The 15,825-nt window shown below is 36.6% G+C and overlaps 1 protein-coding gene across 1 annotated transcript in view; it reads left to right on the top strand.

The window, feature by feature from the left end:
* The window catches only part of PARVA (parvin alpha), a 165,212-nt gene that overhangs the window by 119,131 nt on the left and 30,256 nt on the right, over positions 1–15,825 (top strand). The gene's annotated exons all lie outside the window — the stretch shown is intronic.

The raw sequence follows: 15,825 nt of genomic DNA, 5'->3' as shown, positions 1-15,825 counted from the left end.
TGATACTATATATAGAAACCCCTAAAAACCCCACCAAAAAACTACCAGAATTAATAAATGAATTCAATAAAGTCACAGAATACAAAATCAATGTAGAGAAATCTGTTGCATTTCCATACACTAAGAATGAAGCAGCAGAAAGAGAAATTAAGAAAACAATCCCATTTACATTTGCACCAAAAAGAATAAAACACCTAAGGATAAATTTAACCAAGGAGGTGAAAGACCTGTTCTTTGAAAACTATAAAACATTGATGAAAGAAATTGAAGACAACACAAAGAAATGGAAAGACATTCCATGCTCATGGGTTGGAAGAACAAATATTGTTAAAATATCTATACTACCCAAAGAATCTACAGATTTAATGTGATCCCTATCAAAACACCAAAATTCTTCATAGAAACTAGAACAAACAATCCTAAAACGTTTATGGAACTACAAAAGACCCCAAATAGCTGAAGCAATCTTGAAAAAGAAAAACAAAATTGGAGACATCACAATTCCAGATCTCAAGTTATATTACAAACCTGTGGCAATCAAAACAGTATGGTACTGGCACAAAAATAGACACATAGATCAATGGAACAGAATAAAGCCCAGAAATAAATCCACAAATACATAGTTAATCTTCAACAAAGCAGGAAGTTAGTCTCTTCAACAAATGATTTTAGGAAAACTGCACAACAACATGCAAAAGAATAAAAATGAACTTTCTTACCCCATACACAAAAATAAACTCAAAATGGATTAAAGACCTAAATGTGAAACTTGAAACAATAAAAATACTAGAGGAGAGCACAAGGAGTAATTTCTCTGACATCAGCCATAGCCACTTTTTTCTAGATAGGTCGCCTGAGGCAAGGGAAACAAAGGCAAAAATAAACTATTGGGACTATATCAAAATGAAAATCTTTTGCAAAGAAAAGAAACAATCAACAAAACTCAAAGGCAACCTACATAATGGGAAAAGATATTTACAAATGACATATCTGATAAAAGGTTAGTATCCAAAATATATGTAAAATATATAATGAACTCAGCAACTCCACACACCCCCAAAATAATAATAATCAAATTTACAAATAGGTAGAAGACAGAAACATGTCTCTATGACATGCAGATGGCCAACAGACACATGAAAACATGCTCATTATCACTTATTAGGGAGATGCAAATCAAAACGACAATGAGATATCACTTCACTCCTGTTAGAATGGCTAAAGTCAAAAACACATGACACAACAATTGTTGGCAAGAATGTGGATAAATAGGAACCCTCATACACTGTTGGTGGGAGTGCAAACGGATATGGCCACTCTCGTATGGAGTTTCCTCAAAAAGTTAAAAATAGAACTATCATATGAGCCAGCAATTGCACTCCTGAGTATTTGCCCAAAGAATACAAAAACACTAATTCAAAGGGATATATGCACCCCAAAGTTTATAGCAGCATTATTCACAAAAGTCAAGATATGGAAGCAGCACAAGTATCCATTGATTGATGAGTGGATAAAGAAGATGTGGCATAAATATCCAATAGAATGTTATTTAGGCATTAAAAAAGAATGAAAATTTGTGATTTGCAGCAATGTGGATGGAGCTAGAAAGTATAATGCTACGTGAAATAACTCAGAGAAAGACAAATACCATGTGATTTCACCCATATGTAGAATTTAAGAAAAAAAACAAATGATTAGGCAAAAAAAGAGTCAAATCAAGACATAGACTCTTAATTATAGAGAACTGATGGTTACCAGAAGGGAGGTGGGTGGAGGGATGGGTTAAATAAGTGATGAGCATTAAGGAATGCACTTGTTGTGAAGAACACTTGGTATTGTGTGTAAGTGTTGAATCACTAAATTCTACACCTGAAATGAATATTACATTATATGTTAACTGAAATTTAAATAAAAACTAAAACAAACAAACCGGTGTTGGCGAGAACGTGGAGAAATGGAACCCTCATACACTGTTGGTCGGAATGCAAACCGGTGCAGCCACTCTGGAAAACAGCATGGAGGTTCCTCAAAAAGTTACAAATAGAACTACCCTATGATCCAGTAATCACTCTACTGAGTATTCACCCAAAAAAATACAAAAACACTAATCTAAAGAGATAATTGCATGCCTATCTTTATTGCAGCATTATTTACAGTAGCCAAATCATGGAAGCAGCCCAAATGTCCACCGACAGATGAATGGGTAAAGAAGAAGTGGTATGTATATACAATGGAATATTATTCAACCATAAAAAAGAATGAAATCTTGCCATTTGGAACAACATGGATGGAACTAGAGAGTACAGTGCTTAGCTAATTAGAGAAAGACAAATACCATATGATTTCATTGATATGTGGAATTTAAGAAACAAATGAACAAAGGAAATAAAAGAGAGAGACCAAGAAATAGATTCCTAACTGTAGAGGAAGAAAATTATGGTTACCCGAGGAGAAGTAGGTGGGGGATTGGGTGAAATAGTTGATAGGGATTAAAGAGTACACTTATCATAATGAGCAGTGACTACTGTACAGAACTATTTTGTAGACCTGAAACTAATCACTATATTGTACATCTGAAACTAATATAACACACCATGTTAACTATACTAGAATTAAAATTTAAAAAAAATTTTTTTAAAACACAGTAATCTCTTTGACATCACCCTTAGCAACATTTTTCTGGAAATGCCTCCTCAGGCAAAAGAAACAAAAGGCAACCTACTGAATGTGAGAAGATATTTGCAAATGACGTATCTGATAAAGGGATAATATCCAAAATATATAAAGAACTTTTACAATTCAACACAAAAAAAATATAAATAATCTGATTTAAAAATGAGCAGAAGACCTAAATAGACATTTTCCCAAAGACATACAGGTGGCTTACAGACACATGAAAAGGTGCTCGACAACAGTAATCATCAGGGAAATGCAAATCAAAACCACAATGAGATATCACCTTACACTTGTCAGAATGGCTAAAATCAAAAACAACCCCATGTTGGGCTCTGTGCTGACAGCTCAGAACCTGAAGCCTTCTTCCATTTCTGTGTCTCCCTCTTTCTCTGCCCCCTCCCCATTTGCACTCTGTCTCTTTCTCTCAGAAATGAATACACATTTTTTTAAAGTTTTTAATGATATATCTGATAAGGGGTTAATATCCAAAATATATAAACAACTTCTACAACTCAACAACAGTAAAACAATTCAACTAAAAATGGGCAGAGGACCTGAATAGACATTTTTCCAAAGAAGACATATAGTTGGTCAACAGACACATGAAAAGATGCTCAACATCAGTAATCATCAAGGAAATATAAATGAAAACCACAATGAGAAATCATCTCAGAACAGTAAGAATGGCTAAAAGAAAAAAGAAAAGAAATATCAAGTGAAGATATGGAGGAAAGGGAGCCCTTGTGAATTGTTGGTAGAATGCAAATTGCTGCAAGCACTGTGGAAAACAGTTTGAGGGTTCCTCAAAAATTAAAAATAGAGGGGCGCCTGGGTGGCTCAGTCAGTTAAATGACAAGCTCTTTATTTTAGCTTAGGTCATGAACTCAAAGTTCATGAGATCGAGCCCCATGTCAGGCTGTGTGCTAAGAGCACAGAGCCTGCTTAGGATTCTCTCTCTCCCACTCTCTTTCTCTGCCCTTCCCCCATTCATGCTCTCTCTCTCTCAATAAACAAACATTTTTAATCAAAAATAGAAATACCATATCATCCAGTAATTCCACTACTATTTACCTAAAGAAAACAAAAACATTAATTTGAAGTTATATGCACCCCAATGTTTATTGAAGCTTTATAAGAGCCAACACATGGAAGCAACCCGTGTCTGCTGATAGATGACTGAAGGAAACGGCTCTTATATTTATTTTTATTTTTTATTTATATGTATAATGGAATATTAACCATGGAAAATGATGAGATCTTGCTATTTGTGACAGCATGGATGAGCCTAGAGGGTATTAATGCTAAGTGAAAGAAGTCAGACTGAGAAAGCTAAATATCATATGATTTCATTCATGTGGAATGTAAAAAACATAACAAATGGGGGCGCCGGGGTGGTTCAGTTGGTTAAGTATCTGACTTCAGCTCAGGTCATGATTTCAGGGTTCATGAGTTTGAGCCCCGCGTCGGCCTCTGTGCTGACAGCTCAGAGCCTGGAGCCTGCTTCAGATTCTGTGTCTCCCTCTCCCTCTGCTCCTTCCCCACTCAATGCTCTGCCTCTCTCTTTTTCAAAAATAAACATTTAAATTTTTTTTAACTTAAAATAACAAATGAATAAGCAAAAAGGCAGAATCATGACTATAAGTATAGAGAACAAACTCATGGTTGCCAAAAGGAAGGGGTAGAAGATAAGCAAAATGGACAAAGGGGAATGGGAGATACAGGTTTCCAGTTATAGAATGAATAAGTCATGGGGTTAAAATGTACAGCATAGGGAATATAGTCCATGATATTGTAATAGTGCTATATGATGACAGATGGTAGCTACATTTGTGATGAACACAGCATAATGTATAGAGATATTGAATCACTATGTTGTACACCTGAAACTCATGTACATTGTGTGAACTATACTCAAAATAGTTTTTTTAATAAAATGAAAAACCTATACCTACAATAAAAAAAAAAAGATCACCAAGGTGGGTAGATTGAAGCAATAATAAATGAATATAAAACAATCACAGTAATGTCTAATTTGTTGATTTAAGACATTTAGAATCCCAAACACATTATAGCACTTAGGAAGAGTGTGAGAAGACGGAGCGCCTGGGTGGCTTAGTCGGTTAAGCGTCCGACTTTCACTTAGGTCATGATCTCGTGGTTCGTGGGCTTGAGCCCCGCATCAGGCTCTGTGCTGACTGCCAGCTCAGAGCCTGGAGCCTGTTTCAGTCTGTGACTCCCTCTCTCTCTGACCCTCCCCTGCTCACGCTGTCTCTCTCTCTCTCTCTCCCTCTCTCTCTCTCTCTCCTAGAAATAAATAAAAATATTAAAAAAAAAAAAAAAAAGGAAGAGTGTGAGAAGAGTCAAACTATGCTCCTGTCCTGTATTATTTAGTATGTGGATAAAGATACTAATTAACTTGAGATTCTATTAAGTTAAATACACATGATAAATTTTTTAGGGTAGCCACTGAAATAAAAACAGAGTGTATAACCTCCCTATTAGTAATGGGGGAAAATGAAATGAGAAAGATAAAAACCTTAATCCGAAAGAAGGCAAGGATGGAAGGGTGGATAAAAACCAGAAAAGGAGAATACTAGAAAGATGAAAATAAGGTGGTGGAAGTGAATCCACATATATTGATGAACCCAGTCAATATAAATTTACTGTATCCATTTAAAAGACAAAGACTGGCAGACCAGATAGCCCAACAACATCAAAATCAAAAACACAAGAAATAACAAGTGTTGGCAAGGATATGGAAGAAAGGGAACCCTCATGCACTGATGGTGAGAATGTAAATTGGTACAGCCACTGTGAAAACCAGTATGGAGGATCCTCAAAAAATTAGAAATACCCAACAACATCTTGCTACATGCTATTTACACGAGACTCTCTTAATTTATGAGGCCAAAGAACAGTTTAAAGAGTGTGAAAAAAATATATATGTTAAACTAATACTAATTAAAAGAACGCTGGAGTAACAATTTTAATTCTGACAAAACAGAACTTTAAAGCAATAAGCATTACTGCAGAGAGTCTCTATATATTGAGGAGACTAAAGCTACTAGGACAATACAGCCATTTTAAACCTAAATGTACTTTTGTGCATCATTATATAAAAACTGAAAATGACAATCAGAATTACAAACAGTTGGTAAATCTGCCTTCACAGTGTTAAATTTTTAACATACATCAGTTATGAACACATTGAGAAAAAATTTCATAAGGATAGAGAAGATTTGGAGAAAACAATTTACCAGCAATGCCCTAAAACTATTCTTTCTTTTCAACTGCACATGGAACACTCATTTTTTTAATGTTTATTTATTTATGTTAATAGTTTCTTGTCAAGTTGGTTTCCATATAACACCCAGTGCTCATCCCCACAAGTGCCCTCCTCCATGCCCATCACCCCCTTTTCCCCTCCCCCCAACCCCCATCAGCCCTCAGTTTGTTTTCAGCATTCAAGTCTCTCATGGGAGGGAGGCAAACCATGAGAGGCACGTGGAACACTTATAAAAGTTGACTGTCAAATAAACTAGGTCTCAACAAATTATTATACAGACCATGTTTTCTGACCATGATACAATAAAAAATGTTTTTCTAACAAAGCCTCTCCATATATTTGGAAATCTAATAACTCAGGAAGCACTCATGCTGGAAAGAGTATTTCATGTATTCTAGTTCTCTGAAGGATAGTGACATTAACATAGTATGACCTATATAGTAACTGTGTGTGTTAGAAATCCCAGTTTTTCTACCATTCAGAGTAATTGAGTTTATTCTTTACTGTCTTGATACTTGAGAACTTTGTGAATACTAGTTCATTGTTTTCTAAAAATAATCCCTCCAAAAGCACATCTGGATACTAAATTCAAAAAACAAGGGAAAGATTCACAAAATAATCCAGAGAAAATTTTCTAAATAGCATCCTATTTCAAAATCATGCCCATTACTTTATAACAAGTTAAACTAATGATGAACAATTTGCAGAACTATAGAAACATGAAAGAAACAATTTCGTGGAAGAATAAAATTTCAGCAATAGGAAGTCTTCATGGAGCTTGCTGAAAAGAGCAAAAGAGGAAAACCAGGAGACTTGAGAAAGAAATTATCTTTAAATACTTAGCAACAATGAGTGAAATTACTATTTAACTACAGCAATAGTTGAGTGGATCTGTTAACTTTTGAGGGTGGAATATTTTAAAAATAAAGGAGGGGTAGAAATAGCAGAGGAGGGTCTCAAATCTTTTCTTTTAAAATGTCATATAAATGAAAAATAAAATGTCATAAAATTGAAATAAATGATATAAACTTACAAAATAGAGATAACTATGTTTTGTCTTATTTCCATACCCAGAGAATGCCAAAGACTCAAATAAACAAAATAGAATAAGGAGATTTGGTAAGATGACTATATTTAAGAAGAAAATCTGTAAGGCAACAGCTTTTCTTTTTATCAGCAATGATCAGTTGGCAGGACGCACACACACACACACACACACACACACACACACACACGTTTATTGAAACCTTAATACGAATAGGAAAAAGGTGGCTTACAACCTGACTATATGTCTATAGAGGGATAGCTGAATAAGTTATAAGTCCTATAATGTAGATTTTTTGAAAGGATGAGTTATCGATATGTACTGATGTAGAAAGTTACTCATATGTTTGAGTGAGATATAGAGAGAGGTATTTAGAAACTAAAAAGATAATAGAAAAAACAATGAAACTAAGAGCTGGTTTTTTGAAAAGATAAACAGAATTGACAAACCTTTGACTAGATTCACAAATGGAGGACTCAAAATCAGAAGTGAAAGAGGAGATATTACAACCGGTACTACAGAAATACAAAGGATCATAAGAGACTAAAGTGAACAATTACACACCAAAACCTGGGCAACCTAGGGGAAATTGATAAATTCCAGGAAATGTGCAACCTACCAAGACAGAATTATGAAGAAATAGAAAATCTGGACAAAGTTATTTTAAGTAAGAAGATTGAAATCGCTAATCAAAAACTCCCCAACAAACAAAAGTCCAGGACCAGATGGCTTCACTGGTGAATTCTACCAAACATTTAAAGAAAAATTAATACCAATCCTTCTCAAACTCTTCGAAAAAATAAGAGAGGAGGGAAAACTTCCAGACCCATTTTACAAAACCAGCTGCTAAAACCAGACAAGGATGCCGTGAGAAAAACTACAATATCCTTAATGAACACAGATACAAAAATCCTCAACAAAATACTAACAAAGTGGATTCAACAATACATAAAAAGACTCATGCACCATGATCAACTGGGATTTATTCCAGGGATGCAAGAATAGTTTCACAGCCTCCAGTCAATCAGTGTGATACACCACATTAACAAAATGAAGGCTAAAAATCATATGATCATCTCAGTAGATGCAGAAAAATCATGTGATGAAATTCCACATCCATTCATGAGAAAAATTCTCTACAGAGTGGGTACAGAGAAATAATAAACATAATTATAGGCTCCATATGATTATTATAGAAATAATAAACATAGTTATTATAGAAATAATAAAGGCTCCATATGACAAGCCTACATACCCAGTGGGGAAAAGCTGAAAGCTTTTCCTCTAAGCAACAAAACAAGGATGGCCACTTTAGCCACTTTTATTCAACATAGGATTGGAATTCCTAGATATAACAATTAGACAAGAAAAAGAAATGAGGCATTCAGATTGGCAAGGAAGAAGTAAAACTGTCACTATTTGCAAATAACATGAGATACTTACATTTTGTATATATATAAAAAGAAAACCCCGAAGACTCATCCCCCCAAAAAAATCTGTTAGAACTCATAAACAAATTCAGTATAGTTGCAGGTACAAAATCAATACACAAAAATTTCTTGTATTTCTATATACTAAGTAAACAAACTATCAGAAAGAGAAATTAAGGGAACAATCCCACATACAATCACACTCAAAAGAATAAAATACTAAGGAGGTGAAAGACCTTCCATGCTCATGAATTAGAAGAATATTGTTAAAATGTTCGTACTACTCAATGCAATCTACAGATTCAATGCAGTGCAGTCAGGATTCCAATGGTAGTTTTCACAGAAATAGGGGAGTGGGAGAAATTGGCTTCCAGTTATGAAACAAGTCGTGGAATAAAAGATACAGCATAAGGAATATAGTCAGTGATGTTGTAATAGAGATGTATCGAGACAAATGGTAGCTACACTTGTAGTGAACACATCATAATGTATAAACTTGTTGAATCACTATGTTGTACATGTGAAACTCATATAACATTTGTGTCAGTTACACACAAATGAAAAATAAAGACACATTGCCCAGAAAAAAAAATAGAAAAAGGACCCTAAAATTTGTAAAGAACCACACAAGACCTCAAGTAGCCAAAGCAATCTTGAAACAGAAGACTAAGGGGTGCCTGAATGGCTCAGTCAGTTAAGCATCCGACTTTAGCTCGGGTCATGATCTCACAGTTCATGGATTTGAGCCCCATGTCAGGCTCTGTCCTGACAGCTCAGAGCCTGCAGCCTGCTTCTGAGTCTGTCTCCCTCTCTTTCTGCCCTTCCCCCACACATGCTGTGTCTGTCTCCCAAAAATTAAAAAAAAATATTTTTAAACATTAAAAATTTAAAAATGGAAATACCATATGATCCAGTAATTCTGCTTCTGGTTATTTGTCTGAAAAAAATGAAAATACTAACTTGTTCACTGCAGCATTATTTACAATAGCCAGGATATGAAAACAAACTAAGTGTCTCTCAATGGAGGAACAGATAAAGACAATATAGTATATATGTATTTATACAGTAGAGGTTTTTTTGGCCATAAAAAAAAGAATGCAATCTTGCCATTTACAACAACATAGATGGACTTTGGGGACACTATGCTAAATGAAATACTATGTGATCATACTTCTATTTTGAATTTTTATTTTTTAAAAATAAGCTTATAGGTGGCTGTCAGAGGTAGGCGGTTGGGGAATGGACCAAATGGGTGAAGATGGTCAAAAGGTACTCAAAAAATGAGTTATACCCATATATATTGACACAGATATTCATGATATATGTCTGAGTGAAAAAGAAGTAGCAGAAAAATATATGCACAGTAATCTCACTTTCATTAAGACAGAAAATGAGAGACAGAACTCTTTCTGTTTGTGTAATTGTGTGTGTGAGCATGAAGAAATATATCTAAAACTGTTAATACAGTTTATTTCATGATCTATCTACTCAAATCCATATAATACCAATGTCAAGTAAAATAAAATTAAATATCCACCAAAATTAAGAGCAAAAAGAAAAAAAATCCCAAAGCATAAAAAAACTAAAGTAGGAAAAAAGTCAGGCGGAATTACATTTTCTCAAAAATTAGTAATGCAAAAGAAATAAGAAACCGTAGAAAGTCTTCTCCTGAATAATGCCAGATGGTAAAAAATACAACTTTTTTAAATTAAGAAGGCATTATAGTCTTAGTATTGTGACAATTAAAAAATATTGGCAGAAATAGAAAAAAATGAATATTCTAGTAGGTAATGTATAAAATCCAATTTTTAAAAAGAATGGAATGGAAAACAGTACAAAAAAAGTTACTGACCTAATGAACAGACTCACAGACCTAAGAAGTCCAATGCCAGCAGGTAAATATGAAAACTGTAAGCAATGATGTAAAACAGGGTGGCGGGTAAGCAGTTCTGACGCTGCCCCTTCTCCCTTCCCCCCTTCCCCAAGCCCTCCCCAAGACAGTCATCACTGTCCCCAGCCGTCTTTTCCTCTCAGTCAAGATAAGGCTGCAGAAGTTTTCTTAACCGAGCACTTTGGGCAGCCTCTACTAACACTGTGATTGCAGTATTAGATGCAAACAACTTGTCATTTCTTCAGTAGGAGAGGAGCCAAGATAAGAATTTATGGCCCCAAAATGGAAAAGGCACACATGGTCTCTTCAAGTTTGAACAGTCAAGAGGAAGACACTTAAATATAGGCTTATTAAATCCCTGACATTCAGAAATAAAGGATGATGACCTTTAGGGCACCTGGGTGGCTCAGTCTGTTAAGAGTCCCAATGTCGATTTTGGCTCCAGTCATGATCTCATTGTTTGTGAAATAAGCCCCACGTCGGGCTGATGGACAGCATGGAGGCTGCTTGGGATTCTTGCTCTCACTCCCTCTCTCCACCCCTTCTCCACTTGTGCACAATCTCTCTCTCTCTTTCTCTCACAAAAATAAAATACATAAACAAAAGAATGATGGACTTAAGCAACTAAAGAGAAGAGAAAGAGAATACTCAGGCTTTTGAGATGAAAATAGCTTGAGCTCATTCTATCCAGGTGCAGAAAATAATTTTTTTTAATGTTTGTTTATTTTTAAGAGAGAGAGAGAGAACTTGAGCAATAGAGGGACAGAGAGAGATGGAGACACAGAATCTGAAGCAGACTCCAGACTCTGAGATGTCAGCACAGAACCTGATGTAGGGCTCGAACTCATGAGCTGTGATATCAAGACCTGAGCTGAAATCAGGTGCTCAACCAACTGAGCCACCCAAACACCCCAGAAAAATAATCCTTTTTAAAAAAATTTTTTTTAATGTTTATTCATTTTTTAGAGAGAACGAGACAGAGCATGAACAGGGGAGGGACAGAGAGAGATGGAAACACAGAATCCAAAGCAGGGTCCAGGCTCTGAGCTGTCAGCACAGAGCCCAATGCAGGGCTCGAACCCACGAAACGTGAGACCATGACATGAGCTGAAGTCAGACGCTTAACTGAATGATTCACCCAGGTGCCCTTCACTCCCCAAAATAAGTCTTAAATCCATAGAAAACTGCAGAAATTTTCCAATGAACAATCTCATCTTCAAAGAATTACCCAAGGCACATTTGACCTGAATAAGATATAAATACTGAAAATAAAAGAAATACTATAAACACTGGGGAAACCATTGCTGTAAGGTTTAATTCTTTTGTATAGTGGTCCTTAAAAATGTAGAGAAGAGACATTTTAAACATATTTTGGAGTGTCAGTTCTATCAATCCTGAATGAGTTGTGGAGAGTAGATTAGGTGAATCCAACTGCAGATAATACTTCCCATTATTAAACTCGAAGTTTTTCTCTTTAACAGATACAAATTTAGACCTTTAAGTATTAAGTTATGCCATTGGGTGCAAGAACAATTGATTTTAAAACACACCATTTTCTACGTAACACTTAGAAAAAGAAAAATCATTTCAATTACTATTACTCAAAGTGTACCTATTCCTTAGAGTTTTTATTTCCTACTTTTTGAAAGTGTTCTTCTAGGCTTCTTGAGGTATGAAGTGACCACACTGTGAAGAGCTAGGACCCAGTGCACACACATGGAAGCAGTAAGAACCCCTATCTTCCACCTGGCTGACAACAATTTAGAAGGTCATCCATTTTAAGACACTCTGATTTCAGAGATGTTAAAAAGTGAAAAACAAAAAAAAAGTGTGCCCCAGAATTCATGAAACTGGACACATCAAATAAGTTACATTTCCAGTAGATTTAAAAGGAAAGAAAGTTTCTAAAACAGATATGTCTCTGGCAGCAAGAGAAATAAAAGCAAATGTGAACTATTGGGACCTCATCAAGATAAAAACTTTTGCATAGTAAACGAAACAGTCAGCAAAGCTAAAAGGCAAGTGACAGAATGGGAGAAGATATTTGCAAATGACATATTGGATAAAGGATTAGTATCCAAAATCTTTAAAGAACTTACCAAACTGGCCCAGAAACAAATAGTCCAGTGAAGAAATGGACAGAAGACATAAATAGACACTTTTCCAAAGAAGACATCCCGATGACTAACGGACACATGAAAATATGTTCAACCTCACTCATCATCAGGGAAATACAAATCAAAACCACAGTGAGCAACCACCCCACACCTGTCAAAATGACTATGATTAACAACTCAGGAAACAACAGTTGTTGATGAGGATGTGGAGAAAGGGGAATCCTCTTGCACTGCTGGTGGGAATGCAAACTGGTGCAGCCACTCAGGAAAGCAGTATGGAGGTTCGCCAAAAAATTTAAAAAAGAACTACCCTATGATCCAGCAATTGCACTGCTAGGTATTTATCCAGAGGATAGAAAAATGCTGATTCAAAGGGGCACATGCACCCCAATGTTTACAGCAGCAGCACTATCAACAACAACCAAATTGGGGTACCTGGGTAGCTCAGTTGGTTAAGCATCCAACTCTTGGTTTTGGCTCAGGTCATGATCTCACAGTTTCCTGAGTCTGAGCACCACATCAGGCCCTGCAGTGATGCCATGGAGCCTGCTTGGGATTCTCTCTCTCCCTCTCTCTCTCTATATCTCCCCCTACTGGATGCTGTCTCTGTTTCTTGCAAAATAAATAAACTTAAAGAGAAAAAAAACAGTAGTCAAATTATGGAAAGAGCCCAAATGTCCATCAACTGATGAATGGATAAAGAAAACGTGGTATGGCAATCCCTATCAAAATAACACCAGCATTCTTCACAGAGCTAGAACAAACAATCCTAAAATGTGTATGGAACCAGAACAGACCCCAGATAGCCAAAGGAAACTTGAAAAAGAAAAACCAAAGCTGGAGGCATCACAATCCCGGACTTCAAGATGTATTACAAAGCTGTAATCATCAAGGCGGTACTGGCACAGAAACAGACACTTAGATCAGTGGAACAGAATACAGAACCCAGAAATGGACCCACAAACATATGGCCAACTAATATTTGACAAAGCAGGAAAGAGTATCCAATAGAATAAATACAGTCTCTTCAGCAAATGGTGCTGGAAAAACAAGACAGTGACCTGCAGAAAAATGAAACTGAAGGGGCGCCTGGGTGGCTCAGTCGGTTAAGCGTCTGACTTCGGCTCAGGTCATGATCTCACGGTTCGTGGGTTCAAGCCCCGCGTCGGGCTCTGTGCTGACAGCTCAGAGCCTGGAGCCTGCTTTGTATTCTGTGTCTGCCTCTCTCTCTGACCCTTCCCTGCTCATGTTGTCTCTCTCTCTCTCTCTCTCTCTCAGAAATAAATAAAACATTTAAAAAAAGAAAAAGAAAAATGAAACTGGACCACTTTCCTACACCATATGCAAAAATAAACTCAAAATGAATGAAAGACCTAAATGTAAGACAGGAAGTCATCAAAATCCTCAAGGAGAAAGCAGACAAAATCCTCTCTGACTTTAGCTGCAACTTCTTACTCAACATGTCTCCAGAGACAAGGGAAACAAAAGCAAAAATGAAATACTGGCACCTCATCAAAATAAAAAGCTTCTGCACAGTGAAGGAAACATCAGCAAACTAAAAGGCAACCAACGCAATGGGAGAAGATATTTGCAAATGGCATATCAGATAAGGGGTTAGTATCCAAAATTTATAAAGTTTGGTAAATTTATAAATTTACCAAAGGCAACACCCAAAAAACACATAACCCAGCAAAGAAGTGGACAAAAAATAAGAATAGACACTCCTCCAAAGAAGACATGACATCCAGATAGTCAACCAACACATGAAAAAATGCTCAACATCACTCATCATAAGGGAAATACAAATCAAAACCATAATGAGATGCTACCTCACACTTGTCAGAATGGCGGACATGAACAACTCAGGCAACAACAGATGTTGGCAGGGATGTGGAGAAAGAGGAACCCTTTCTCACTGCTGGTGGGAATGCAAACCGGTGCAGCCACTCTGGAAAACAGTATGGAGGTTCCTCAAAAAGTTAAAAATAGAACTACCCTTTGACCCAGCAATTGCAGTACTAGGTATTTATACAACGGATACAGGTATGCTGTTTCAAAGGGCACATATACCCCAATGTTTATAGCAGCACTATCGACAATAACCAAAGTATGGAAAGAGCACAGGTGTCTATCAACAGATGAATGAATAAAGAAAATGTGGTATATATGTGTATGTATGTATGTATACACATTGGAGTGTTACTCAGCAATCAAAAAGAACAAAATCTTTCTATTTGCAACTATGTGGGTGAAACTAGAGGGTATTATGCTAAGCAAAATTAGTCAGAGAAAGACAAATATGACTTTACTCATATGAAGACTTTAAGACAGAACAGATGAACATAAGGGAACGGAAGCAAAAATAATGTTAAAACAGGGAGGGGGACAAAACATAAGAGACTCTTAAATATGAAGAACAAACAGAGGGTTGCTGGAGGGATTTGGGGAGGGGGGATGGGCTAACTGGGTAAGGGGCATTAAGGAATCTACTAAAATCACTGTTGCGCTATATGCTACCTTGGATGTAAATTAAAAAATTAATTTTAAAAAAAGAAAGAAAAATGTGTATATATACAATGGAATACTGCTCAGCAATGAAAAAGAATGAAATCCTGCCATTTGCAACAACGTGGACCAAACTAGAGTGTACTATGCTAAACAAAATAAGTCAGAGAAAGACAGATATAAGATTTCACTCATGTGGAATTTAAGAAACACAACAGATGAAAATAGGGGAAGGGAAGGCAAAATAAGATAAAAACAGAGAGGGAGGCAAGTCATGAGAAACTCTTAAATACAGAGAACAAACTGAGGGTTGCTGGAGGGGAGGTGGGTGGGGGATGGGCTAGATGGGTGATGGGCATTAAGGAGGGCACTTGTTGGGTTGCGCACTGGGTGTCATATGTAAGAGAGGAATCATTGGGTTCTACTCCTGAAGCCAAGACTACACTGTATGTTAACTAACTCAAATTCAAAAAATATTAAAAGAGATAAATGTGATTCAGTGTGACACACATACATACACATGACAATGCAAAATGGCTTGAATAAATAGACTTGAGCCCTGCCCAGGGGAGGCACACAAGGCTTTCCAGTCGGGGCCCAGAGTATGCTTGCAGAAGGCAAAGTTGAAGAGAAGGAAAAATCCAGAATGGTGGGAAAGAGTTCAGTTATGACAGGCTGGGTTACATGCCCCACTTCTAAGCTCACAAAGCCCTCACAATACTGGTGCCACCAGGGTGGGGGGAGGGGGGTGGGGTGCAGAGGGGTAAGCCGTGTCCGTCACATAGCAGGTGCTCAGTGTATACTTGGGCGAGTGAACGTGCAAGCACGTGTATGTGGGAGTGAGTGACGAGCGAATAAGCGCATGAGTTAGGGGT

Source organism: Hyaena hyaena, unplaced genomic scaffold (assembly GCF_003009895.1).
Source record: "Hyaena hyaena isolate Hyena2069 unplaced genomic scaffold, ASM300989v1 scaffold_183, whole genome shotgun sequence".
NCBI classification, from domain to species: domain Eukaryota; kingdom Metazoa; phylum Chordata; class Mammalia; order Carnivora; family Hyaenidae; genus Hyaena; species Hyaena hyaena.
Note: the sequence above shows the minus strand (reverse complement) of the source record. Positions and strands in the feature narration are given on the sequence as shown.